Here is a 25,783-nt window from a genome sequence, read left to right as displayed (position 1 = left end):
GGCTCCATGCACCGGGAGCCCAATGTGGGACTCGATCCCGGGTCTCCAGGATCGTGCCCCAGGCCAAAGGCAGGTACTAAACCGCTGTGCCACCCAGGGATCCCCAGAGTATGTGACTCTTGATCTCAGAGTTGTGAGTTCGAGCCCCACATTGGGCCTAGAGTTTATTTAAAAAAAAAAAAAAGAATAAATTAAAAATTCCCTGTTTTGTTTTGAAAAAAATTTTTATGCGATTGATGGGTGGATGGATGGATGAATGAGTAGGTGATCAAGCAACATAGCAAAGTGTTAATGTTTGTATCATAATCTAGTGCATGTGAGTATTCACTGCTTTCAGCTTTCTGTATCTTGGCCATTTTCATAATAACATGTTGGGGACAACGTGACCATGTTTTATTGCCTGGTTTCCTCCCTTCCCCCCTGCATATGCTAGGCTGGGGGCTAGCCTATCTCAGCCTCTAGGTTCATGAGTCCTCTCCACTTTTCTCTTTTTAAGTCACTCTCACCTTTGAGAATCTGAATTCTCTGGACTAGTTCCCAGAAGAATGTATTATTTATTTTTAGTTAATCACACAGTTATCAATGTTTTGAACACAAGGACTCATTTAATCCTCATGACCGGTGGGAACCCAGTGGGGAAAGTGCTCTTTATATCACTGACCTAAGCTTTAAGTTATGCATCACATCTTCAGGGCCTTTCCCTAAACCCCAAATTAAGATCCCTTGCTGGAGGGCTGGGACCTGGGACTATGCGGGAGCTGTGGGGCCCCAGGGTTTCTCTGCATGGGGCCTTGCAATGAACATTTGTTGAGTGACTGAATGAACATTGCACATGCTTGCAGGAAAGGCTGCCATACATGCATAGACTCTCCACCAGGAGATAATGAGGCATCTCTGAGGGCCAGACCACAACAGGTGTGAGCTCAGTAGAGGAGGTGCTCCTTGGAGAAGGGATAACTAAACACCATAACTGTTAGTTCCTCAGAGGTGAGAACATGAGTGTCTGATTCCCATTCTCCAGCAACCCTCTTACGTGACTGGTCCTCAGGGGTGATCAGGGATGCATTCAAACTTAAGATGTCCCCATAAAAAAAAAAAAAACAAAAAGATGTCCACATCATGGGGCAGTGGTGGCAGCTTTATAGGTAGACAAGCCTGGGTCTGAATTCTGTCTCTGCCTCTTTCTTAGCTGTGTAACTTTGACCAAATCACTTAAGGTGATTTGGTGCTTTGTGTCTGTTTTTTCACCCAAAACTGGTCAAAATAATCCCTACCTTATAGGATTTTTAGAGGGAAAGGGATAAGAGAATCAACATATACAAAGTACTTGGTCCATAATAATTACGAGTTGGTGGTTGGGGACTCTTGGGTGACTCAGTAGTTGAGCAACTGCCTTTGGCTCAGGTCGTGACCCTGGGGTCATGGGACTGAGTCCCACATCAGGCTCCCTGCAGGGAGCCTGCTTCTCCCTCTGCCTGTGTCTGCCTCTCTCTGTGTGTCTCTCTTGAATAAATAAATAAAATATTTTTTAAAAAGAGAAAGTGGCTGTTATTTCTAATTAGGCTTTAATATGCGGACATAGAACATTTGCTGCCCAATGACATTTGCCTTCCCAGAAAACAATCTACTAGCACCAGCCTCAAGGATTTTCTCTCAAAAGCACTGCCACATAGGTCTGACATCTTGTAAAGTCCCATTTACCATCTCAGGCAGCATTGACACTTTACCTGGTTGATGTCAAATCAAAGTGGAGAGCTGATGTCCAGCTGAATCCCCTTTAAATGATGGGCAGTCTTCTAAGGATATGTGCTATTTAAAAAAATTTTTTTTAATTATTTATTTATGATAGTCACAGAGAGAGGAGGGGGGGGCAGACAGAGAAGCAGACTCCATGTACTGGGAGCCCGACGTGGGATTCAATCCCGGGTCTCCAGGATTGCACCCTGGGCCAAAGGCAGGCACTAAACCGCTGCGCCACCCAGGGATCCCAGATATGTGCTATTTTACTGGCAGCTTGGGATGGTGGAATCACATCATTTACCAGCTAGTTCATTTTGAGCAAGTTGTGGGGATCCAACTGGCCTCAGCATCCTCCTCTGTAACATGGGAGTGATAGTAACAGTGGTGCCTAAATCTGATCTATTGTCAAAAGTGTCTGACTGTAAATTGTACAGGGAGTATATATATTAGGTATTCTTATCCTTATTTTACAAATGTGGAAATTGATACTGTGATTGTCCATGATCACCCAGCTAGCAAGAGGCGGGAGCTGGGACTCCAACCCACCCTGGTTTTCCTTATGCCACCATACCACCCCGCCTCCCTAAATTGCCAGGCTCTGCCTGTAGCTGCCTTTAACCCATGATCTTGGGTCTATCCCAGGTGACCAAGGGATTGAATTCCCACAAAATATCAGAACCCCCAAGAAGTGCTTGTCAGATATGCTGAATTAGAGTCTCTTGACAGCAGGGAATTAGAAATCTTTTTTATTTTATTTTATTTCATTTTATTTTTCATTTCATTTTATTTTTTTAAAGATTTTATTTATTTATTCATAGAGACAGAGAGGCAGAGACACAGGCAGAGGGAGAAGCAGGCATCATACAGAGAGTCTGACATGGGACTCGATCCTGGGTCTCCAGGATCACGCCCTGGTCTGCAGGCTGCACTAAACTGCTGCGCCACCGGGGCTGCCCTCATTTTATTTTATTAAAAGATTTTATTTATTTATTAGAGACACACAGAGAGAAAGAGATTGAAAGAGAGAGAGGCAGAGACACAGGCAGAGGGAGAAGCAGGCTCCATGCAGGGAGCCCGATGTGGGACTCGATGCCAGGTCTCCAGGATCATATCCCAGGCCGAATGTGGCACTAAACTGCTGGGCCATCAGGGCTGTCCGGTGTGTTTAAATGTTAAAAATTTGTCCCATCGATGTATCCCCAGCTCCTAAGATGTGTCTGACACGAGCATTTGGGGAAGAGATAACATTTATAAAGTCTGCCGGCTGACAGCTGATCCTCCATAAATTAAATACACACATATGTATGTGTATAAACATACATACACATGCACACACGTAGGTATGTATATATATATAAGCGCATGTGTATGTATGTACAAAACTAAGAGAGGGAAAGAAGGAAATTTGAGAGAATTCTCACAGGATGTGGGAGTCCTCTGGACTCAACGGAGCAGGTAGTGGTAGCATGCACAACACTGTATTTGGAGTAAGAAGCTCTGGATTCAAATCCCCACTGGTCCTGAGCAGCTCTGAGGCAGCGTCAGGGGTGCCATACAGCCAGTCTCTCTGGTTAATGTCCCTTTCCCTACTGGGTCTCCTCTGTTAGCCCCAGAATCCTTTCTGGAAAGATCTCAAACATAAAACAGCAGCCGATGGAAGGTCTGATTCTCCTCTGGGCCCCCGGCCCTCATCCGTGAAGAGGGTTTGGGGAAACCTTCAGGGAAAGCACCTGGCGACGCGGGGGCTTTTTCCGCCGACGGGGTAGGGCCGAGGCGCGGAGTCTGACCAGCATCCGCCCTGAAATACAGACTTGCCCAGGGGGGAAAAAAAAAAAAAAAAAAAAAAAAAAAAAAAAAGCCCTAAGAGGGGAGGCCAGGTTTAAAGAAAATAAAGGTGGCTTCCAGGCATGAGCTCGGCACGGGGCAGGGGGACTTCCCCGCCCCCAGGTGCGCCGCCCACCCCGGGCGCGAGGCGAGGGCAGCCGCGCTCTAGGACCGGGGAGGAAGAGCTGCGGGAGACGGTGCCTCCAGCGGGTGCTGCCGCGAGCGGCCGGCCGACGGCTGGAAATGAAAGTACAGCGCTCCGGAGCCACATGGACGGAGCTGCCGGGGCGGCGGCGCCGGGAGCAGGATGCGGCCGCCCGTAATTAAATAGCATTTACTCTTATTATTACTAATAATAATAACGTAATCATACCTCTAGTCATAGCATACCATTTATCGGGCTCGGCGCAGGCCCGCGGGGAGCGCAGCCCGGCCGAGGTGAGTGCTGCGCGCGGCCCGAGCCCCGCGGGGCAGAGGCCGGGGCCCGAGCGCGTCCCGGCGGCCGGCGCGGGAGGGCTCGGGGGCGCCCGGGGGCCGCGCCGGGCCGGGGGAGGCGCGGGGGGCCCGGCCGGGCCGGAGCTGCGCGGGGCCCCCCGTAAAGTGCATTTTGCAGAAATAAAGAGCCGCCAAAGCCTCATTTCCTCCTTTTTGGGGCTCCCCCCTCCGCGTCCCCGTGCCCTGCCCCGAAGTTTCAAAGTTGCGCGGCCGGGGGCACCTGCCGCGGGCTGCTTCGGCCGCCCCTGCGGCACCGGCGGGGGGTGCCTTGCAATTTTCCCCCGTTGGGGGGGGGCTCCCGCCTCGGCGTCCGGAGCTGTGGGGCGCGCGGATGCTTTGCGGGCTCCCGCGAAGGGGGTCCGGGGGGCCGGCGGGGGCGTCCCTGGCCGCGCGCCCCTGCCTTTTGTGTGCGTCCCGGCCCCGCAGCGCCGCGAGTTGGAGCGACCGCAGCACGGGCCGAGGACCGCGGCCGCCGACCGGTCGCCTCCGCCGGCTGCGGCGGCCACGCGAGCCCGGGGATCCGGGGCCTGCGGCCGGGCCCGGGGGGAGGGGTCGGCAGGAAAGGGGGGCGCGGTCTGGGCAGGGGGGCATTTCCGCTCGCGAGATCCACCCCCGGGCTCGGAGGCCTGAGCGGGGCGGGTCTCTGGGCCGGGAGCGCGCGGGGACCGCGGGGGGTGGGGTGGGGGGCGCCCCCGGGAGATGGGCGCCCTAGGGTCACCGACCCCGGCCTCGGACCCTTCTCCCGCCCTTGGCGGGCCTCAGGAGCCCTGTCTCCTGGGCCAGCTCCCTCCTATCCCTTTTAAAATCGGATGTTTATAATAACATGCCTAGTTTGGGGGGGGAGGGGTCTTTCAACAGAGACAAAGCAGTTTTCCCAGGAGGAAAAAAAAGAAACAAAAACAAAACGGAGAAACGTTCAGTCTGCCCCTGATGGCTGTGGTGCCAGCATGGCATCAATGGGGAAGAGTAGGGTCTGGGGCCAGGAAAGAGTGCTGGCGAGTCTGGGGCTGGAGAGGGGGGCTGGGCCTGGACTGGGGGACTGGGGACCCACAGCATCTTTGTGGGGGATTTCACTTCTCTGGGGCTGCTCGCAGAGACTTTGGCGCCTGGGTTCCAGACTTTGAACCCCAACTTCTTACAATTTTCCTGGGCATCCTGCAATTCATCCAGTCCCATGAAAATAGCAGAATGCAGATCCTTAGATTTTCACACAAATGGGATAATTATAGTACATTTAGCAACTGTCAGACCCAAGATTCCAGCGGAATCTTTACTTCTACTACCAAGACTACTACTGCCCCTCTCCCCACATACAGTCCTACCCACCAAAGTCTCCATTCCTCATTTTGACTTCCTATAGAAATTGGACTGTGAGGTAGGAATGATACCTGGCCAAAACACTAAGGAGCAATTTTGAGGCATGGAATGCCTTGAGCTGAGAAGGAGAAACCTGTGTTGAGGAAGGATGAGGTCTGAGGATGGGAGAGAGATTTTGTGGTCGCTGAGCTGGCACGAGGGTTGTGTTCCACGGATGCTGTGAATCCTAGGCTGTGGGCTTTTTGTTTGGGATAGACAATTAAGAATGCAGGTGTGGGTGGATTATTTGGGGCTAAGGAGCTCTGTGAGATGAGCCAGTCTCTAGGAATAAGAAAGTTAAGACGTCGATAGGTTTGGATTCTGAGAATCTGAAAATAATAATCCCTTAAATAGAACTTTTTAGTTTATAACAAAAGGGCTTTCGCATATGCTGGCTCATCTGTCCTCCATAGCAACCATGTCAGGTAGACATTATTCAATCCTCATTTTCCAGATGAGAGACCTGAGGCTTCTAGAATCGAATGTCTCCCTGGAAAGTCACATAGCAGAGCTAGGATTCCCACTTAGTTTTTCTGACTCCAAATCTTCAGTCATCCCCAGAGTCCGCGGCCACCTTAGCAAGTTAGTTTTCAAATGCCCCCTGTGGGGCATAGTGAGATGCTGTGGGGCGGGCTTGGGGTTGAGTTTATTACTTAGAGTCTGGCTGGAAAGAGAAAGTCACTTTTGGTAGAACCCATGAGAGGACCAAGAAATGCTCGATACTGGAGTCAATGCAGTGGGATTGAACGGAAGAGAGAGCTCTGAGGGTAACCGGGAAGAGTAGGGACGGCTTCCTCCAGGAAGTGGATCTTGAGTTTGGAAGAATGGGGAGGTTTGGCTGGGAGAGGGAAGAGGAAGGGAATTCTTAGGCTCACCATGTTGCTTCAGTGCTTGGAGATTGACGTACGTTCTCAGTGACTTTAACAGTGATTCTGTGAGGGGTGTGCATTTTCCTCTCCATTTCACAGATGGAGAAACTGAGGGATGCAGGATGAATGCAGTTGGTCCTATGTCATCCAGCTGGATTGGAACCCAGGCCTTTGTGACTGTTGAGTGTCAGAATTGGGTGGCTTCCATTTCAAATGAGTAGACAAAGAGCAGAGACCCAGACAGTCTGATTTGGCACATGCAGTGGAGGTGGGGGCTTAAGCCCAAAGACCAGCAGGCTCCACAAGGCAGGGGAGTTTTACGGAACTACCTTAGATCTCAGGGCCTCACAGGGCTGGCCCAGTGAAAGTACTAAAGAGATTTCTGGAAGCATTCCTGGAGAAGGCAGGATGGTGGTGAAGGAGGACTGGGCTCTGTTCACTTTTTTTTTTTTTAATTTTTATTTATTTATGATAGTCACAGAGAGAGAGAGAGAGAGGCAGAGACACAGGCAGAGGGAGAAGCAGGCTCCATGCACCGGGAGCCCGATGTGGGACCCGATCCCGGGTCTCCAGGATCACACCCTGGGCCAAAGGCAGGCGCCAAACCGCTGCACCACCCAGGGATCCCTCTGTTCACTTTCTTAGCGCCTGCGGGGGCCTGGCTAGACACTTTGAAGGAGCTTGTAGTTTGGAAAGGAGAAAGACATGGGTGATTAACCTGAGCTTCCCAAGGGCAGGAAAGGGTTCTGACTGACCCCCTGTGCTCCAGGCCCCCGTGGAGGTGCCAGGAAGACCCATTCAGCCGAAGTGTTGTCATATTGAATTATACCCCAGTGTAGAGGAGGAAGGTTTCTTTTGCCCTGGAGTGGAAGGTCTTCCTAGAAGAAGCACCATTTGAACGTTTGAGAGGTGGGTTCAGAAAAGTCAGAGAAGGCATCCTGAGGAGAGGCGCTGAGGCCGGCAAAGGCAGGGCAGTGCAAAGAAGGAACCCACAGATCATTGGTTCGGCCACGATGTGGGTGGCAGGTGTCAGTTCGCATTCAAGTCAGGCTCTGCCACTGGGGTCCCTTGGGCTCCCTGGGCCTACATTGACCTTTCTGAAAACAAGCCCTGAGGTTTGATGGTATGATGGTAATCTGTGGGAGAAACCCAGTGCCCAGGGATCGGGGCAGGAGAGTCCGATGCGAGGAACTATATGTGGAGGGGTTTTAAGATGTTTCTGGTTTTTTAAAAGACTTTATCCATTCTTTCATGAGAGACACAGAGAGAGAGGCAGAACATAGGCAGAGGGAGAAGCAGGGTCCCCGTGAGGAACTGGGACCCCAGGACCACCATCCAAGCCGAAGGCAGATGCTCTGAGCCACCCAGGTGCCCTGGTTTTAAAATGTTTAATCATGTAACCAGCATTTCCTATGGTTGGGCCCTATTGTGAGTGATTTTTCCTCAATAAGCTTACTTAATCTTTACAACAGATGCACAGGTAATAAGCACTGTGACTCTCCCCATTTTACAGATGAAGAAACTGTCGAGGGAGGTTAAGTGGCATTGTATAAGTGGCAGAGCTGGAGAGCAGACCCAGGCTGCCTGGTGTTAGGGTTTGCTCGCCGTGGGACTAGGGACTGGGAGGGACGGACCGGGCAGCGGTAACTTCACAAGGCAGAGGTGGAGGTGTCCTCTGAGGAAGTCTGGCTGCAAGCCGAAGCTGGAGCCTCAGCCCGGGCTGATGAAGTGACTGCTACGTGTCGGCTCCCAGGAGCCTCCACAGAAGCCAGCTCCTTTCATCACATTTAATGGCCCATAGAAAATGGGCTCGTTTTCCTTTCTCTGTCATCGCCAGCTACAGGGCTCCTTCCTGCCTTATTTATTTCCCTAGGAAGTCTGTTTCTCTGCTAGCGCCTTGATGGCTTCTGCAGGTGTGTGAGCACTGTCTCCCCATCGGGTTGTCAGGGCCATGGCTGCATCCAGAGCCCAGCTGCAGCCGACTTCAGTTCAGGCACGAGTCCCCAGCCCCGAATCAGAGGTTGACACATGGGCTTGATGGCAGCAGGGCAATTAGGGCCCCCAGCCACCACATATGTAGGGCTGCCATGTGCCAGCCCTGGGCTTGGTGCTTTCTGGGCCCTCTTTCATTAGATTGGCTTAACAACTCTTAGAGGCAGCACCAAGTATTAGCAGCCCCATCTCACAGGTGAGGAGACAGGCTCCAAGGTCACAGGGCCCTGGTAAAGCCAGGCCTTTTGTATTCCCAAGCCCAAGGTCTTTGCTGCTCAGCAGGAGAGATGCCTTCAAGTTATATTGTTTAGTTAGTAATCTCTACGCCTGCCCATCATGGGGCTCAGACTCATGGCTCTGAGATCAAGGGTCACATGCTCTTACTGATCAAGCCAGCTAGGTGCCCCATGAAGTCTCCGTGAAGCTCTTACCTATCTGGAAATCTCAATTATCTATCATTTGTATTGTGCTTTTGGCCGTATTCTCATGAGTCCTCTTGACACTCCTTTAAGGTGAGAAGTGTCTGCTTTGCAGAAGGAAAAAATGGAGAGGCCACCCACCCTCCAGCTCTTACTACCCTGTCCACACTGTGACTTGGAAAGGGAACAGAGTGTCGCATTCCCTGGGAAGGAGGGCTGTGTCTTCCGAAGTGCAGGGGTCAACCAGCGAGCATTCACTGAACACTTCCTGTGAGGGCTGCAGGGGAGGTTGAGGCTGTGACCCTTCTGGGGTTTACGGAGGTTCATCTGTGCTCTTGGTCTCAGGAGCATTCCGTGTTGTGCCCTGTCCCCCTCCGGGCAAAGGAATTTAGAGTAGGGCATCCAAAGCCCTGAGTTTCATTCCCAGCTCTAGCATACACTAGCTGTGTGCATGTTCTAGGGCATAATCATACTGTCACTCTTGGCCTCAGTCTCTTGTTCTGTGAAATAGCCTCATTGATTTGAGTCCCATTTTACCCTGGTTTGCTGTGAGACTCAAATGAAGAGGATTTCAAAACTATAAAGACTACTGGTGTGACAGCATGGTTGTGGTGGCTATAGCCTCCAGAATGTTTCTAAATCTCCACTGCCTTCCTTGATCCAGGCTTGGACCACTGCAGTAGCTTGCTAGCTCATCTTCCAGCTTCTCCTCTTGTCATCTACCCTCAATGCAGCAGCCTGACAGATCTCAAGATTTAAATGGGACCTTGTCACTCTTCTGCTGAAAAGCTTCTAGTGGCTTCCTGACACACATAGAACACAGTGCTGGCTCCCCCAGTATGACCTGCATGTAGCTTTCTAAACAGCCTTACCCGGCCCCTCAAAACGTGCTTCCTACTTGTCTTGCCCTCACTCTAGCACTGCAGTCATACTAGCCTTCTGTCTTTGCCTCGAACATTCTGAGCTTGCTCCCACCTCAGGGCCACTACTTTTCCTGTACCCTCTGCTGGTGCACGCTTACCTACCTTCTGTGTTCCCGTGGCTGGTTCCTTCTTGTTTTTCTTAAATTCTGCCTCGCCGAAGGGCCATCACTCCCACCACATTTCCCATTTCAGTTTGTTCGTAACTCTCCTCTGTAGCTTTACTTGTCTTGTGCATTTAACATTGGCCTGTTTATTTGTCTTCCCACGCCTGGACCACATGTTTCACGAGGTCAGGGACTTTATTAACCTCTTTCCCCCAGCATCTCACAGAGCTCCTGGTGCATAGAGGTGTTCTGTAGTTGTTTGTTGAATAGATGAATAATAGTAGCAGGGTGGTCCAGAACAGCCCTTGCCAAAAAAGAGTGGCCTAGATAGATAGAAACTGCAAGAAAATTGGTGTTGACTGATCAAAAAGCACTTACAGGGTAATTTTGTAAGTTGCCAGGAGCTCTCTAACAGTGCGGGTTCAGGAGAAATACAAATGTCTGATCTCCTCTCGGATATGGGGGTGAGGACACACTGTAAATCTGCAAAATAGTCTTGCAAGGCAGGTATCATTAGCTCCATCTTTGACAAAACCAAAGCTCAGAGAGATGCCCTCAAAGCTAGTGGGAGGCTGTGCTGGGATTGGAACTGGGTCTGGTGGACTCTTCAGCTCGGGGCTCTTTGCACTGTCCCTACCTGCCTGTCATCAGGCAGTGAAGCAGGCTGGGCAGTCCGTGATATGCTTTTGGTGCCCAGGCGGTATGACCACAAGGATTTCTGAGCGCCCGTGCACAGGGGGCAGTAACTTCTCAATTGCTCAAAAGAACAAGCACTCCACCAGTGGACTCTGGATGATTTCTTATATCATTATTATTATATAATTATACCTGCCCATAATTCCCAAGGCTTTTGCAATAAGTTCTGTTACTTTTCTGTTAAAGAAAAGTTTACTGTTTAAATGTCTTACTTTATAGCTGGTGAGTTATGATGGCGAATTTGGAGCCCCAGCCCTTGGAGATAGAGTTGTGAGTTTGAACCATTCCTGTGCAGTTTGACCCCAAGGAGTCATGAGTGGAAGACAAGAAAGTAAAAGCCCTTTGTAAAAAAAAAAAAAAAAAAAAAAAAAAAAAGCCCTTTGTAACCAGAGCAGCAGGCAGGAAGGTTATGCTCTGCTGCTGACTCTTAGTTTGGCTTATAGAGGGACCGTGGGGCGGCCTAAGGGAAGTTTCCTGAACTTTGGTTTCTGTTCAAGGTAGTTAAAAGAAAACAAACTGCAAGTTGCTAAGGCCTGTGGGCGGTCCGTTTCTCATGTTCATTCCTTGACAGGTGGTTTCTGGTGCAGCCTGAGGTTGCTGGTGCCGCTAACTTGCTTCCTCAGCAGCTGGGTAGCTGTGGGCAGGTCACAGATTCTCCAACACTCACTTCTTTTTAAGACTTTGGTGGTTTTTTTTTTTTTTTTTTTTGAGGTGCCTGGGTGGCTCAGCTGGTTAAGTGTCTGCCTTCAGTTCAGGTCGTGATCTTAGGGTCCTAGAATAGAGTCCCTGCATTAGGCTCTCTGCTCAGTGGGGAATCTACTTCTCTTTCTCCCTCTGCTCCCCCCTGACCTGTGCTCCCTCTCTCTTTCTCAAATAAAATCTTTAATTTAATTTATTTATTTGACAGAGAGAGCACAAGTAGGGGGAGTGGGAGAGGGAGAAACAGACATCCCACTGAGCAGGGAGCCTGACGCTGGCCTCAATCCCAGGACCCTGGAATCGTGACCTGACCTGAGCCAAAGGCAGACATTTCACCAACTGAGCCGCCCAGGCACCCCTAAATAAAATCTTAAAAAAAGAAAAAGCAGACTTTATTTTTTTCAAGCCTAGCTTTTCCATAGAAAGTAGGGATAATAGCACCTACCTTTGAGATTATTGTAGGGATAAACATGATTCCTTAGGACAGGGCTCCTAAATCGTCTCTGCACTGCAGACCTGTCGGGTGGCTTGGGGCAGCCCATGAACACCTTCTCAGAATACTGTTTTATTTATTTATTTATTTATTTATTTATTTATTTATTTATTTATTTATTTATTTGAGAGAGAGCATTTTATTTATTTATTTGAGAGAGAGCATGCTCACACAAGCTGGGGGAGGGGCAGAGGGAGAAACAGACTCCCGCTGAATGCAGAGCCCCATATAGGGCTCTATCCCAGAACCCTAAGATCATGACCTGAGCTGAAATCAAGAGATGGATGCTTAACCGACTGAGAGTGCCCCAGAATACTGTTTTAAAATGTATAAAAGTAAGATACATGGGATTGCAAAGGAAAACACTTCTCTCAAACTGTAGCTGGGCTACAGTTTTATCAGTGCACTTTTATCAGTGCACTGTAAAACAAGATCTGGCAGTGAGTCTAATATAAGCACCAGGGATCCCTGGGTGGCGCAGCGGTTTGGCGCCTGCCTTTGGCCCAGGGCACGATCCTGGAGACCCGGGATCGAATCCCACGTCGGGCTCCCGGTGCATGGAGCCTGCTTCTCCCTTTGCCTGTGTCTCTGCCTCATTCTCTCTCTCTCTCTGTGACTATCACAAATAAATAAAAATTAAAAAAAAAATAATATAAGCACCATAATTTTGAAGTTGTGATGAGCGTGAACAATATTTTGTTGTGCCTGCAGTAGCTGAAATGTGACAGGGAAAGAGCTGTAATTTCTAGCACAACACTACTACGGTGTATTGCCTGCATTCATAATTGAAGGGAATGCTAAATACCAGGTAGGGGTTAGTGAAAACAACTTGTACATGTTTTCCCATCCAAGTTCATGGACCCCTGAATTCTCTCCGTGGGCCCCAGGCTCAAAACCCCTGCCATAAAAGGTGCATGACACCCAACACGTAATCTCCAGAAATGAACCAAGACCCCTTGACCTCCTTGGTGCAGAGGATCCTTAGGTGGACAGACAGGGTGCAGAAAACCTGTGGGTAAGGGATGAATGCTGACCTAGAATTCTGACTAGTGAGGTTGAAGACAGTGAAACTGAACCTTTGCTGGTCTCTGAGTAAGCTGTTGGAGAGCCTGGTGAGTCAGGAGGAGTGCCAGGCGTCTTTGGAGATGACGTAACCTCAGGTAGTGCAGTGTGGGGCAAGTCTGCAGTCTGTACTGACTGCTCCTCTTCTATGAAACCTGGGGTAGGTAAAGGCCAGGCATGTGGAGTGTGGGATGAGGCTGGGGGTAGCCTGTGGGGATGGGGGAGGAGCATCTTCGAGTTGGAAGATGAGAGTGTGTGGTGGGCTCCAGAACCCAACTGGCAGGGTTCAAGTCCCCACTCTGTCACAACTTGTGTGACCCTTGGAGATAAGTTCACCTTATACCTTGGTCTCCTCATCTGTAGAATGGGGATGATAATAGTACTTTCTTATGGGGTGTGGTGAAAATTAAGTATTATATTTGTTTGTTATTTTTTAAAAGATTTATTTATTTATTTGAGAGGAGAGAGTGTGGGGAAGGGCAGAAGCAGAGAGAAAAAAAATTTTTTTAAGATTTTATCTATTTTTTCATGAGAGACACACAGAGAGAGAGAGAGAGAGAGAGAGAGAGAGAGAGAAACAGAGACACAGGTAGAGGGAGAAGCAGGCTCCATGTAGGGAGCCTGATGTGGGAATTGATCCTGGGTCTCCAGGATCTGCCCTGGGCTGAAGGCAGTGCTAAACCGCTGAGCCACCGGGGCTGCCCAAGAGAGAAATTTTAGCAGACAACTCGCTGACCTCGGAGCCCAGTGCAGGGCTCAATATCATAACCCTGAGATCATGATCTGAGCTGAAACCAAGAGTCGGATGCTTAACTGACCACAGCACCCAGGGGCCTAGAGAATTAAGTATTATATTTAAAACTCTTTGAGCAATATCTAGTAGGAGAAAAAAGCTTAATAAAGGACTGAAATTGGGGCACCTGGGTGTTTCAGACAGTTCAGCATCTGCCTTTGGCTCAGGTCATGATCTTGGGGTCCTGGGATTGAGGCCCCGCATGGGGCCCCCCTGCGCAGCAGGGAGCCTGCTTCTCCCTCTCCCTCTGCTCGTACTCTCATTCTGTCTCTCAAATAAATAAATAAGATCTTAAAAAAAAATGAAAAAGGATTGAAATCAGCATCTTCCCTGTTATTCTAGGGTTGGTGAGATTCCACTTACTCAGTATAGATTCTGGAGCACTGCTTCCGTGTGCTGCCCAGAGATGAATCAGATGTGGCTTCTGCCTTCAGGGAGTTCATAGTTTAGGGAGAGATGGGGACATAAGCATCCACTGCCAGTGAACTAGGGTAAGTGCGTTGGTTGTGAGCTTGGGTTACTGCCTTAGGGTGGTGGTTGGGGAAACAGTCTTCCTGGTAGAGGAGCCATGTAGGCTAAGCCTGAAGGAAGCACCAGGCCCTAGCCAGGGTGGGAAGGAAGGAGGGGTTGTAAAGGTTATTGCAGACCAAGTGGGCAGCTTGGGTCTGACATTGTTGGGGAGACTAACCTTCCAGGCCGGCCATGGTGCTGGAGGGGAGGCCAGCTACTCCCTGCAGTGCTCTGTGCTCAGGATGAGCAGCTTGGCCTTTGTCCTTCTGGTAGTGGGCGTCATGAAGGTTGTATTTGTTTTTCAACTTTCTATTCACAGGAAGTAGCAAAAATAGTACAAAGAGTTCCCTTCACCCAGCTTCCCCTGATGATGGTATATGGTAGTTGTACATTATTGAAACCAGAAAATTGGCACTGGTACATTACGAAACTTCAGAGCTTATTAGGTTTTCACCTTTAAAAAAAAAAAAAACACCCCCAAACAACTGCATTCATCTGTATGTGCGCAGGTGCACACCAGGAAGGGTTTTGAGCAGGGGAGTGACATTGACATATGTGTTGGACAAATATCCTTGACCGTCAAACAGCAGCAGATTGGAGGGGGCTTGTTGGAGGCTGTTGGCAGGAGATGCTGCAGGCCTGAGAGCTGTGGTCATGAGGTGGTGGGAGGAGCTGCAGAGTGGAGAACTGTTTTAGAGGTAAAGGTGGAAGGAATGGGGGACTGAGAAAAGGATAGCAGTTGGAGCCGTGACTGGAGTTTGGGAGAAAAGGAGGAGGAGTAGAAGCAAGGGAGATGAAGTCTGGAATGTGGTAAATTGGAGGAGCAACACAACTGGGATGGGCACCAGGGAGGACTTTCTGGACACGGAGGCATCTGAGCTGGGTCTTAACAGATGAATAGGAGTTGGCATGTGTGGGGAGAGGGCATCCAGGTAGAGGGCTCAGGATTTGGAAAAGCATGGAGGTTCTAAGCAGCCTGAGTGTTGGACATCCAGATAGTGCTGTCCAGAGGGCAAAAGACATGAATCTGAAATATTGGGGAGGGGGCGAACTTGGCAGGAGGAATAGATTTGTGAGTCATCGACATGACTCATAAGATCATGAAATGCAAGAGCTCATCTGGGGAGAGCATGCAGAGTGAGGAGAACAGGAGCACTGTCCGTTAAATGGAAGCTCGGACGCATTGGTCTTGAGACCTGGGCAGAGGAAGAGGAGCCCCTAACGGAACAGGACCCATCAGAGAGACGTGAGAAGGACCTGGCAGTTGCAGCCAAGAGTCCCCAAAAAGGCGAGTAAAAACTGCCCCTCTACTGGACTCAACAACCAGGAGATCCCTGGGATGGGGATGACCTTTGGTGGAGTGGGAGGGGGGTTGCTGAGTTTTGGGGCGTGGAGTAGGAGGTGAGGATGTAGAGACAGTATAGACTATTGTTTCACAACATGTGACCAAGAAAGGGAGAGGTTGTGCATTATCCAGAAGGGGATTCAGGATCAGGGGAAGAAATTATTTGTGGATGGGGGAAGACTTGAGCATGATGACAGGTTGAGGGGTCCTGGGGCTGGATCTGACTGCTTAATGGGAAACAGATGGTGATCTGTATGGGCCCTGGGGCCAGGCTGCTGGGATTTGAATCCCAGCTCTACCATGTACCAGCGGTATGACCTTGGGCAAGTCACTTAGCTTCTCTGTGCCTCTCTTTTCTCCTCTACAAAGTGAGAATGATAGGCTATCTCACAGGGTGTGCTAGAAAGCATTATGTATAAAGAGATCATGACATGCCAAGAAAAAAAATAGAGATTATGCTAGCCTCTGGCAAGTAGCTAATGTTATTACTTGATTATTTCAGTGTCCATTTTTCTCACTTATTTATTCAACACTCATTCGTTTTTAAGATTTTATTTATTCATGAGAGACAGAGAGAGAGACAGAGGCATAGACAGGATAAGCAGGCTCCATGCAAGGAGCCTGATATGGAACTCGATCCCGGGACTCTAGGATCATGCCCTGAGCTGAAGGCAGACGCTCAACCACTGAGCCACCCAGGCATCCCTATTCATTCTTTTTTTTTTTTTTTTTTTAAGAAATATTTATTTATATGAGAGAGACAGAGATAGCAAGAGAGAACATGAGTGGGGATGAGAGGGAGAAGCAGGCCTCCCTGCTGAGTAGGGATCTCGATGTGGGACTCAATCCCAGGACCCTGGGATCATGACCTGAGCCGAAGGCAGACGCTTAACTGACTGAGCCACCAGGTACCCCAACACTCATTGATACTTATCTATGTAATAGGTTGAATGGGTTGATATTCATTGGTCCATTTCTTTTACTACCATTTATGGAGCACTTGCTCTACACCAAGCACAGGGCCAGGCATTGAGATTTTGAAGAGGCTGGTACAGTCCCTGCCTGGTCTGATGAAGATCTGAATATCTGAAATTCTGTCATCATCAAACTGTTCTCCAAATTGGGGAGGAGGGGGTGAAGAAAAATTGTGTTTCCGTCATGGTTTTCAGGTCAATGATTTGGTCTTTCTCTTGGGAAGAACAGTTCATAGACATTTGGGCAGACCTGGAACATTGGGTTTGAAACCAGGCTACTGGTTCCCACTTGGCCTCTGCCCTATGGGGTTGACCTCAAGTCAGTCATCTCATTTTGTATTTCAGATTACAAGGCTGATACTTGCTCTCTGCAAAAAATCCAAATCACACTAAGGCACATAAAGTGGAAAGTGTTCTGTGTCCTGTTGCCCCTTGACAGATCCCAGTCCCCAGAGAGAACCAGTTAAATTTGGAGAATATCTTTCAAACTTCTTGATATAAACACACATTGCACACAGATGTCATCGCACAGCACAAGAGTGTTCAGGAATCGGCTGCTTTTTTTCTTCCCGGACTGTGTATGGTGGCACCTCCATCACAAAGCCATATAATAGATGCCAATAGCTGCCTGTGTTCCACGGTGGGGTGTACTGTAACTTAATGGAGTAATTCTCTACTGATGAACGTTAAAGTTCCCTCGAATTTTTCACTTAAAAAAAATATTTTTTTTTAATTTACTTATTCATGAGAGACACACAGAGAGAGGCAAAGTCCTAGGCAGAGGGAGAAGCAGGCTTCATGCGGGACTCAATCCTGGATCCCGGGATCACGCCCTGAGCAGAAGGCAGACGCTCCACCGCTGAGCCACCCAGGCATCCCATGAGTTTTACACTCTTAAAAAAAAAAAAAAAAACAAAAACAAAAAAAAAACAGGGCAGCCCCGGTGGCCCAGCGGTTTAGCGCCGCCTTCAGCTCAGGGCCTGGTCCTGGAGACCCGGGTTCAAGTCCCACGTTGGGCTCCCTGCGTGGAGCCTACTTCTCCCTCTGCCTGCGTCTCTCATGAATAAATAAATAAAATCTTAAAAACAAAACATCCTGTGCAACTGAGCGCTCGCACAAGGATTTTGGTAGATTAAATTCTTGGAACTGAAGTTTCTGGGTTCAAAGGAAAGGGCGCTTTATCACGTAGAAAGCCTTTTGGCTGCAAGTAACAATTCCTACCTCAAAACAGGAGTTTATTAGACTCTCATGTGATAAATGAAGCGGAGCAGCGGCAGGATCAGCTGTTACTGGGTCACACACGCCATCCAATAACTTTGAGCTCTTTCCTCTCCGCCCGTCCCCAGCGCACGCGTCTCCCCACTACTCGCCTTCCGCCCCCTTTTAAGGGTGAAGAAAACCATTCCCAGAAGCCCCTTGGCTGACTTCCTCTCCTTTCTCATTGGTCAGGATGATGCCACGTGCCCTTGCCTCAGCCAATCACCTGCAAGTAAAATGACCACTGTGATGGGCTGAGGCTCGTGCAGGTTCACCTGAGTGACTTCGAAGGGAACAGGCTCGGGGCTGTGCTGGGGAGGACGGAGGCCAACCGGCTACCTTGCTCCTTGCGGGAGATGTTGCTGCGCGGCTTCACAGAGACGCTGCCAGTTCACTCTCTCCGGGAACTTGCAGCGTTGGAGAGTGCTCGTTCCTCCACCTGCATCAGCTGGGCTCTCTTCTCACTGTAGTGTCAGGGGTGAAAAGTGTGACGTCTTGTTTATTGTGCGGTTCTTGTGTCAGTGTGTTCGACTGTCTTTTTTTTTTTTTTTAAGATTTTATTTATTCATGAAAGACACACACAGAGAGAGAGAAGCAGAGGGAGAAGCAGGCTCCGTGCAGGGACCCCGATGCGGCATTCGATCCCGGGACTCCAGGATTGCACCCTGGGCCGAAGGCAGGCGCTAAACCGCTCAGCCACCCAGGGATCCCCTGACTGTCTTTTCTTCATGATTCATAGTTCCTCTGGATTTCCTGTTTATGTTCTTTGCCCTTCTTCTTAAGTAATAATACTGATCATAAAATAGGTTGACATTAAATGTTTACTCGGGGCCTGGCATTTCACTGAATCTTCACAACAACCCTGTAAAGAAGGTATTAGTATCTCTGGGGCATCTGGGTGGCGCAGTCCACTAGCGTGGGATTCTCGATTTCAGCTGGGGTGATGACCTCGGGGTGGCGGGATTGAGTCCAGGGTTGGGAGCCCCACTCAGTGGGGAGTCTGCTTCTCCCTGTTCCTCTGCTTCGTACCTGCCCCCCCCCCATGCTCGTGCTCACTCCCACACTGTATCAAATAAATAAATAAAATCTTTAAAAAGAAGAAGAAGGAGGTATTAGTATCCCTGTTTGAGAGATAAGGGAAGTGAAACACTGAGAAGTCAAGCAACTTGTATACAGTTAATAAGGAACAAGGCTTGGATTTGAACTCATGTGTGAACCTGGGTATGTGGTCACATACTGTGCTGACATGGTAAGGGAATTGTTTCCTGATGGTTCCTTAATTAATGGTGATTTCTGGGAAGAGCCATTTGAGGTAAGTCCAGCTTGAGATTCCCAAATTGTAACAACATGGACGTAGAGGAGGGGAGAGGGGACTGCCCTGCCTGGCACTGAGATCCTGGGTGAAACTTGGGCCTGTTTTCTCCTTGGACTTCTTTTGTTTGACCTACATGCTTTTTGCTCTTCCACCAAGTGCCCTGATCAAGCAAGCCCCTACCCTCACCCTCAAGGAACTCCTCTCCCTCTTCAGCTGAGAACAAATGCTCTTTTAACCACTATCTCAGTCTGTTGGGGGTGCTATAACAATATAGCATAGACTGAGTGGCTTAAACAACAGAAGTTTGTTTTCTCATAGTTCAGGAAGCTCGAAGGCCCAGATAAGGTGCTGGCAGATTCAGATTCAGTTTCTGATGGGAACCCTCTTCCTGGCTTGCAGATGGCTGCCTTCTCCTTGTGGCCTCATCTGACCTTTCCTCCCTGTGTGGGCAGGGAGAGAGAGGAAGAGCTCTCTGGTGTCTCTGCTAATAAAAGCACTAACCCTATGATACCAGGGCCCCATCCTAAGACCTCATTTAACCTTAATTACTTCTTAGAGGTCCTATTTCATATTGGGGCTTAGGGCTTCAACATATGACTTTGGTGGGACACAAACATTCAGTGTATAAATTCTCCCCCTTGTCCCCGCAAATTCATGAACAGCCCCCAAATCTTAGATCCTTCTGCATCAACTCTAAAGTCCCAAGACTCATCTAAGTATCTAAATCAGGGCTGGGTGAGACTGGAGGCAGATTCATCCAGAGTAAACTCCTCACCAGCTGCGAACCTGTGAAACCAGACAGGTTATGTGCTCCCCAAAAGCAATGGTGGGACAGGCATAGGATAGACATTCCCATTCCAAAAGGGATCAGTCGGAAAGAAGAAAGAAGCAACGGGCTCAAGCAAGTCTAAGACCCAATGGGGCAAATTCCATTTGATATAAAGGCTTGAGAATCATCTTATCATCTTCTTCTTTTTTTTTTTTGAGAATCATCTTCTCAAGATGATTTTGGCTTCCTGGTCCATGGGGATGCAGCATACCCCCCACAGCTCTGAAAAGGAATCAGTGGCCCCACCAAGGCAGCTCTGATGATCTGTGATTCAGGATCAGACTTCCCTTGAAGGATAAAACATGTTCGCCTCCAAGTAACTCTATGGTCTGGTGCTGTAGAATTCGAGAAGTCCAGCAGCTTTCCTGCAGTTCGTCATCCAGTTTTCTCTGTCCCCTTTGGTTCTAACTGGCAGTGTTTCTGCTGGTATAATCCCATCTCTATTTCTGATTTCTGCTGATAGCTGATTCAATATGTGGTTCATACCCATACTCCTCTCCTTATCAAATGGTTGTTCAGCCACATCCTGTATTCTCTTCAGGACACGCTTTCTCATTTTTTTGCAATACAGAATGGCTGAGAGTTTCCCAGTTCTTGAAGTTTTGTTTAACAGTTCCTTCTTCAATTCATCTCTTTTCTCTCAAATTTTATTATAAGTGGTAAGGAGGACTCATGCCACACCTTCCATACTTTGCTTAGAAATCTCCTCTGCTTAGGGGCCCTGGTAGGGGCTCAGTGGGTTTTTGGCTCAGATCATGATCTCAGGGTCATGGGATCGAGTCCTGCATCAAGCCATGTAGCAGGCTCCGTGCTCAACATGGAGGCTGTCTCTCTCTCCCTCTCTCCCTCCCTCCCTCTCCTTTGCCCCTCCCCCAACTTGGGCTTGCTCTGTCTCTCTCTTAAGTAAATAAATAAAACCTTTAAAAAAACTCCTCTGCTAAATAACCATTTTCATCTCTCTCTTTTTTTAAAGATGTATTTATTTATTTATTTATTTATTTATTTATTATAGACATAGAGAGAGAGAGAGAGGCAGAGACACAGGAGGAGGGAGAAGCAGGCTCCATGCCAGGAGCCCGACGCGGGACTCGATCCCAGGACTCCAGGATCATGCCCTGGGCCAAAGGCAGGCGCTAAACCACTGAGCCACACAGGGATCCCCCCCATTTTAATCTCTTGCAAATTCTACTTCTCACAAGAAAATGGAACACAATTAATTAATTAAAATTTAAAAGTTTATCTATAATCTCTACATCCAGCATGTGGCTTGAACTCACAACCCTAAGATCAAGAGTTGGGTGCTCGGGGCATCTGGATGGCACAGTCAGTTGGATATCTGACTCTTGGTTTCAGCCCAAGTCATGATCTCAGGGTTGAGGGCTCTAGTCCTGCATCAGGCTCTGTGCTCAGCACAGTCTGCTTGAGACTCTCTCTCTCTCTGAAATAAATAAATAAATCTAAAAAAAAAAAGTCACAAGCTCTATTGACTGAGCCAGCCAGGTGCCCCACTAGAACATAATTTAGCCAAGTTCCTTTTTTTTTTTTTTAACATTTTATTTATTTATTCATGAGAGAGACATAGAGAGAGAGAGAGAGGCAGAGACATAGGCAGAGGGAGAAGCAGGCTCCATGCAGGGAGCCTGATGTGGGATTCAATCCTGGGTCTCCAGGATCATGCCCTGGGCTGAAGGCGGCGCCAAACCGCAAGGCCACCTGGGCTGCCCAATTTAGCCAGGTTCTATGCCACATTATGACAAGGATGACCTTTCTTCCGGTTTCCAATAAACTGTTTGTCATTTCCATCTGAGGCCCCATAGGAACTGCCTTTAACATCCTTGTCTCTGCCAGCCATCCGTTCATGGCAATCAAGGGTTTTTCTAGCTGCACCTCAGAGCTCGCTCATCTCCAGCCATCACACAGTTCCAAAGCCACCTCCATAGGTTCAGGTATTTGCTATAGTAGCACCCCACCTCTTAGTACCAAAATCTCTACTAGTCTACTCAGGCTGCACAAACAAAATGCAGGATCAGAGAGCCCTACCCTTATGACCTCATTTAACTGTAATTACTTCTTAGAGCCCCATCTCCAAGTAAGTCCTACTGGGGGTAGGGCTTCAACATATACGCTAATGGGAGAAACACACATTCAGTTCCTAACAACTGCTTATAAAAATATTCTTCCCAGAGGAAGGACATTGGGAAGGAGCAAGGGGTGTCAGCATTAGGTGCTTGCTGGGGCTGGGGGCTCTTGGTCTCTTGGCAAAATGTTAATGAGGTTGTCCGATGCCCATCTCCCCAGGCCCTTTGAACCCAGGCTCCAGGATCACCGTGTGGCCTTGGACAACTTTCCTAACCTCGTGGAGCACTATTTTCCTGCCTGATGGTGTTGTAGTGAAACTTAATCACATTTATTTAATGATGACTCATTTTCATGCAGGACAAAGCCAGACACAGAGCTGCTTTTTTGTTGAAAACCTCCTGGGATTTCTCATCTTTTAGGGTGAAGCCACAGTCCTTGCCCCACCAATGAAACCTCATATATGCTCTTCCCTGCTAATCTCTCTGAGCTTCCTGTTCTTCATTCTCCCCACTGCCCACTCTGTTCCAACCACACTGGCCTCCTTGCTCTTCCTCAGATATACCAAATCAGTGTCCACCTCAGGACCTTTGCACTCACGGTTCCTTCTGCCCAAACACTTTTCCCCACATGGCTTGCTCCTTTCCGTCATTTCAATCTCTGTTCAAATGTCAAAAAGGCCTTCTCTGGGTCCCCTATATAATTATAGCACCCTGTCGCTCTATCACTTTATTTTTTCCTTCTCTATGGGAATCCTTTCTGTGTGCCATTATGCATTTATTTGTTGTATCTCTCCTCCACCAGAACAGACACTCTGAAAGAGGAGAGATTTTGTCACCTTTGTTAATTGCTAAATCCCCAGGGTCTACCTAGAATGTTTAAAGAATCCCTTAAGGGCTTGATGCACAGGTGGCTGGCTGGCTGGCCCCATTGAAGCTCCTTTTTCTTCATGTTGTAACTGTGTCCTTGCAGCCTGCTTTCTCTGCTAGAGTGTGAGCCCTTCGACGGCAGGGGTTTGTCTGTGTTGTGGCTGAGGCCCCTGCACCCAGAGCAGGACTTGGTACAGTGGAAGAGCCACTCACATTTAGTGACAGATTTGAAGGCGTGATTGCGCACATCCCCCAGCTCACACAGGGTCACCGTCTGGCAGCCGCTCTGGTTTTCTTTTCTTTTCCAGGTATTGTGCTTTGTACTTTGTCTGTCCTTCCATCCGGGCATCTGGCACTTGGCAGGTGCTCTGTAGCTCATTTTCTGGGATGGACATGGCCAGGCAAAGCCAGATATAGTACCAGACTACACAGCTGTTCGGGTTGTCTATGCCCCTCCTGTCGTTAGCAGGGACCCCTGGAGCTGCCAGCAGAAGGCCCTTCAATCAGGGGGAGGTAAGCCCAGTATCTGATGACAGAAGGCACCTAGGAAATGTGGGTTTCCTTCCCCCGCTACCACCTGACCTGGCTTTCTCCTAGTTGTGGGCCAGGCCTACTGGCTTTCCAGGGCTATCTCTGCCCTTGGCCAGAGGAGACTATTCACCAATATGTTGCAGGAGTCAGAAAATTTTCCCAAAGGAGGGGGGCATGGTGGTTTTCTTTGCACCCTGGGCCCCATTGAGACTTGGGCCTCCAGGGCAGCCTGGGTGGCTCAGCGGTTTAGCACCGCCTTCAGCCCAGGGCGTGATCCTGGAGACCCAGGATCAAGTCCCACCTCAGGCTCCCTATATGGAGCCTGCTTGTGTTTCTGCCTCTCTCTGTGTCTCTCATGAATAAATAAATGAAATCTTAAAAAAAAAAAAAAAAAGACTTGGGCCTCCAGCTTGGTGTTACTTTGTATTACTGTGAATTTTAACAGTGGTTATATTCTCAATGGATACGGGGTGTCTGAAGGCCTGAGGCATGTGCATCTCTGCTGGGCATCCCTTGTTCATCATGGCTCCTCTCACACATGGTGGCACTCTTTTTTTTTTTTTTAAGATTTTATTTATTTATTCATGAGAGACAGAGACACAGGCAGAGGGAGAAGCCGGCTCCATGCAGGGAGCCTGATATGGGACTTGATCCCGGGACTCCAGGATCACGCCCTGGGCCGAAGGCAGGCACTAAACTGCTGAGCGACCCAGGGATCCCTGGTGGCACTTTTTCTTTAAAAACCCCTAGGGAAAAAAAAAATAAAAAAATAAAAAAATAAAAAAAAAAATAAAAACCCCTAGGGAGGGCCCAGCCCCTTGGGGCAGCCCTACCAGCCTCTACCAGCCTGGCAGCGTTGCTTATGAGATGAAATCTGTTTGCCAGGGTGCCCTGGCCTAGGGCCTTCACACTCAAAGAGAATGACTCTAGAGTGGTCGACCATAGACCCTAGAACAGGAAATTAGAAGAAGCATGATGTTTTACACAGAAATCTTCCCTCAAATGGCCCTGCAAACACATCTGCCTTTTCTGGGCCATGAGTATTCATGAACACCAAGCACAAACTGTCTTGTGCCTTTGAGGAAGAGCAGCAGAATTTTTACTGATGTACAGTCAGTAGTTCCAGGCTTGGCCCTCATGTGCTGCCTGAGCCTCACTCTCCTCGTCTTTCAAATGTGGGTCCCAGAGCACCGCAGCCCCAGGGTCATCAATCAGGATCAGATAAAATGTGGGAGATGACAGAGATTTCATAAATACAGTTTGAATGCAGACTTCTAGAAGGCCCTCCCTCCCTGACCCCAATGAGCCAGCTCCTATTCACCCTTCAAAGCCTAATTCAAATGTGGACCTCTTTGTTTCCCAAATGTTTCCACTTTGGTTGTGCCTCATCCCAGCCTTTGTTTGCCATGGATGTCTGGTTTGGGGTGAAGGTGCTGGGATATTCTTTCCATGTCTCGAAGTAGGTTAGAAGAGCTGAGTGGGGGGTGGGCACCCTGGCCTTCTCCCCTATATATGATAGGCATATAGGAAATATTGAATTGAATGCCCGACATAGGAGTTCTGATCCGAAAGCCACTATTTGTTAAGTGTCTGCAATATCCCAGGCCCTAAAATGAGTGCCTTCTCTGTATTCATCCTGTCAGTAGGTGCTGTCTGTAATCGCCACTGTACAAAGCAGGAGACTGCAAATCAGGGAGGCAGAGGAGCCTGCTCTGGGATTTGAACCCATCACCATAGTGCATGCACACAGCAGGCTGCTGCTTTGGGATATCGGTGGTCAGAGAGGAGGATTCACGCCAGGCTGTGTGAGGAGCCTTCTTCATACTGCCTGGGGCAGGGAGTGTTTTTTCCCTGGTTTTGGATTCAGTCTTAGGAATTAATCTCTTGGGATGATATGGGCAATGCTTGTTTCTATTAAGTCTGCTCAGACCGCAGGGCTGAGAGGAGACTGGAAAACACTGCTTTCTGATTACTGTGCTTTTCTGAGAGCTACAGGCTGTGCTGGGCTTCAGGAGGGTCATAAGCCAGCTGCTCCCAGACGGCGTGAGCTCATGTGGGGAGACGTGATCAGCCGAAATTCAAGAGAGTCATTAAGAGGCTCTAGGTGGGGGAGGGCAGGGTCTGATTTGTGGGTTCGAGAACCCTCCCCCAGTGATGGTCTCAGGGAGGTGGGGGGCAGTGAGGAGGCTGGTCCACTTGTCTGGGGGCAGGAAACACCCCAGGTGATGAGGAGGGATGGGGGCTGGATTTTGACCCAGGTCAAAGGGACAGGACTTGGTGGTCATGGCCCTGCACTGCTGGTTGTCTAGGCCTGTTGGGGGCCGTTCCCTTTCACAGGTCATCTGACCATTCTGGACCATACTACATGGTGATAAGTGCACCCCTGTCTCCCCTACCAGGGAAGCTTCTCTTGTAGGGTAGGACTGGGCCGGTGGCTCCCTAGGCTCCCACGAAATAGAATGAGTGAACATATGATGGTCTTATTGAAGGGAGAGGGGGAGACTGTGGAGGAGTCAAGCTTCGAAGGAGGGATGGAATTTCCTTTGTAGGATGGCTGCCTAGGTGGAAGGAGCTGTGGAGTGAAAGCCAGGAGGCAGGAACACCACTACAGC

General features: G+C 49.1%; 1 protein-coding gene across 1 annotated transcript in view; it reads left to right on the top strand.

Moving 5' to 3' along the window:
- Nucleotides 1-3,709: 3,709 nt before the first annotated feature.
- ZC3H7B (zinc finger CCCH-type containing 7B) overlaps nucleotides 3,710-25,783 on the top strand; it is a 62,493-nt gene continuing 40,419 nt past the window's right edge. The window contains exon 1 of the mRNA XM_038550435.1: nucleotides 3,710-4,002. The gene's annotated coding sequence lies outside the window, so the exon portion shown is untranslated. The remainder of the gene's footprint in view (nucleotides 4,003-25,783) is intronic.

The sequence above is a fragment of the Canis lupus genome, chromosome 10, assembly GCF_011100685.1.
Source record: "Canis lupus familiaris isolate Mischka breed German Shepherd chromosome 10, alternate assembly UU_Cfam_GSD_1.0, whole genome shotgun sequence".
NCBI classification, from domain to species: domain Eukaryota; kingdom Metazoa; phylum Chordata; class Mammalia; order Carnivora; family Canidae; genus Canis; species Canis lupus.
Note: the sequence above shows the minus strand (reverse complement) of the source record. Positions and strands in the feature narration are given on the sequence as shown.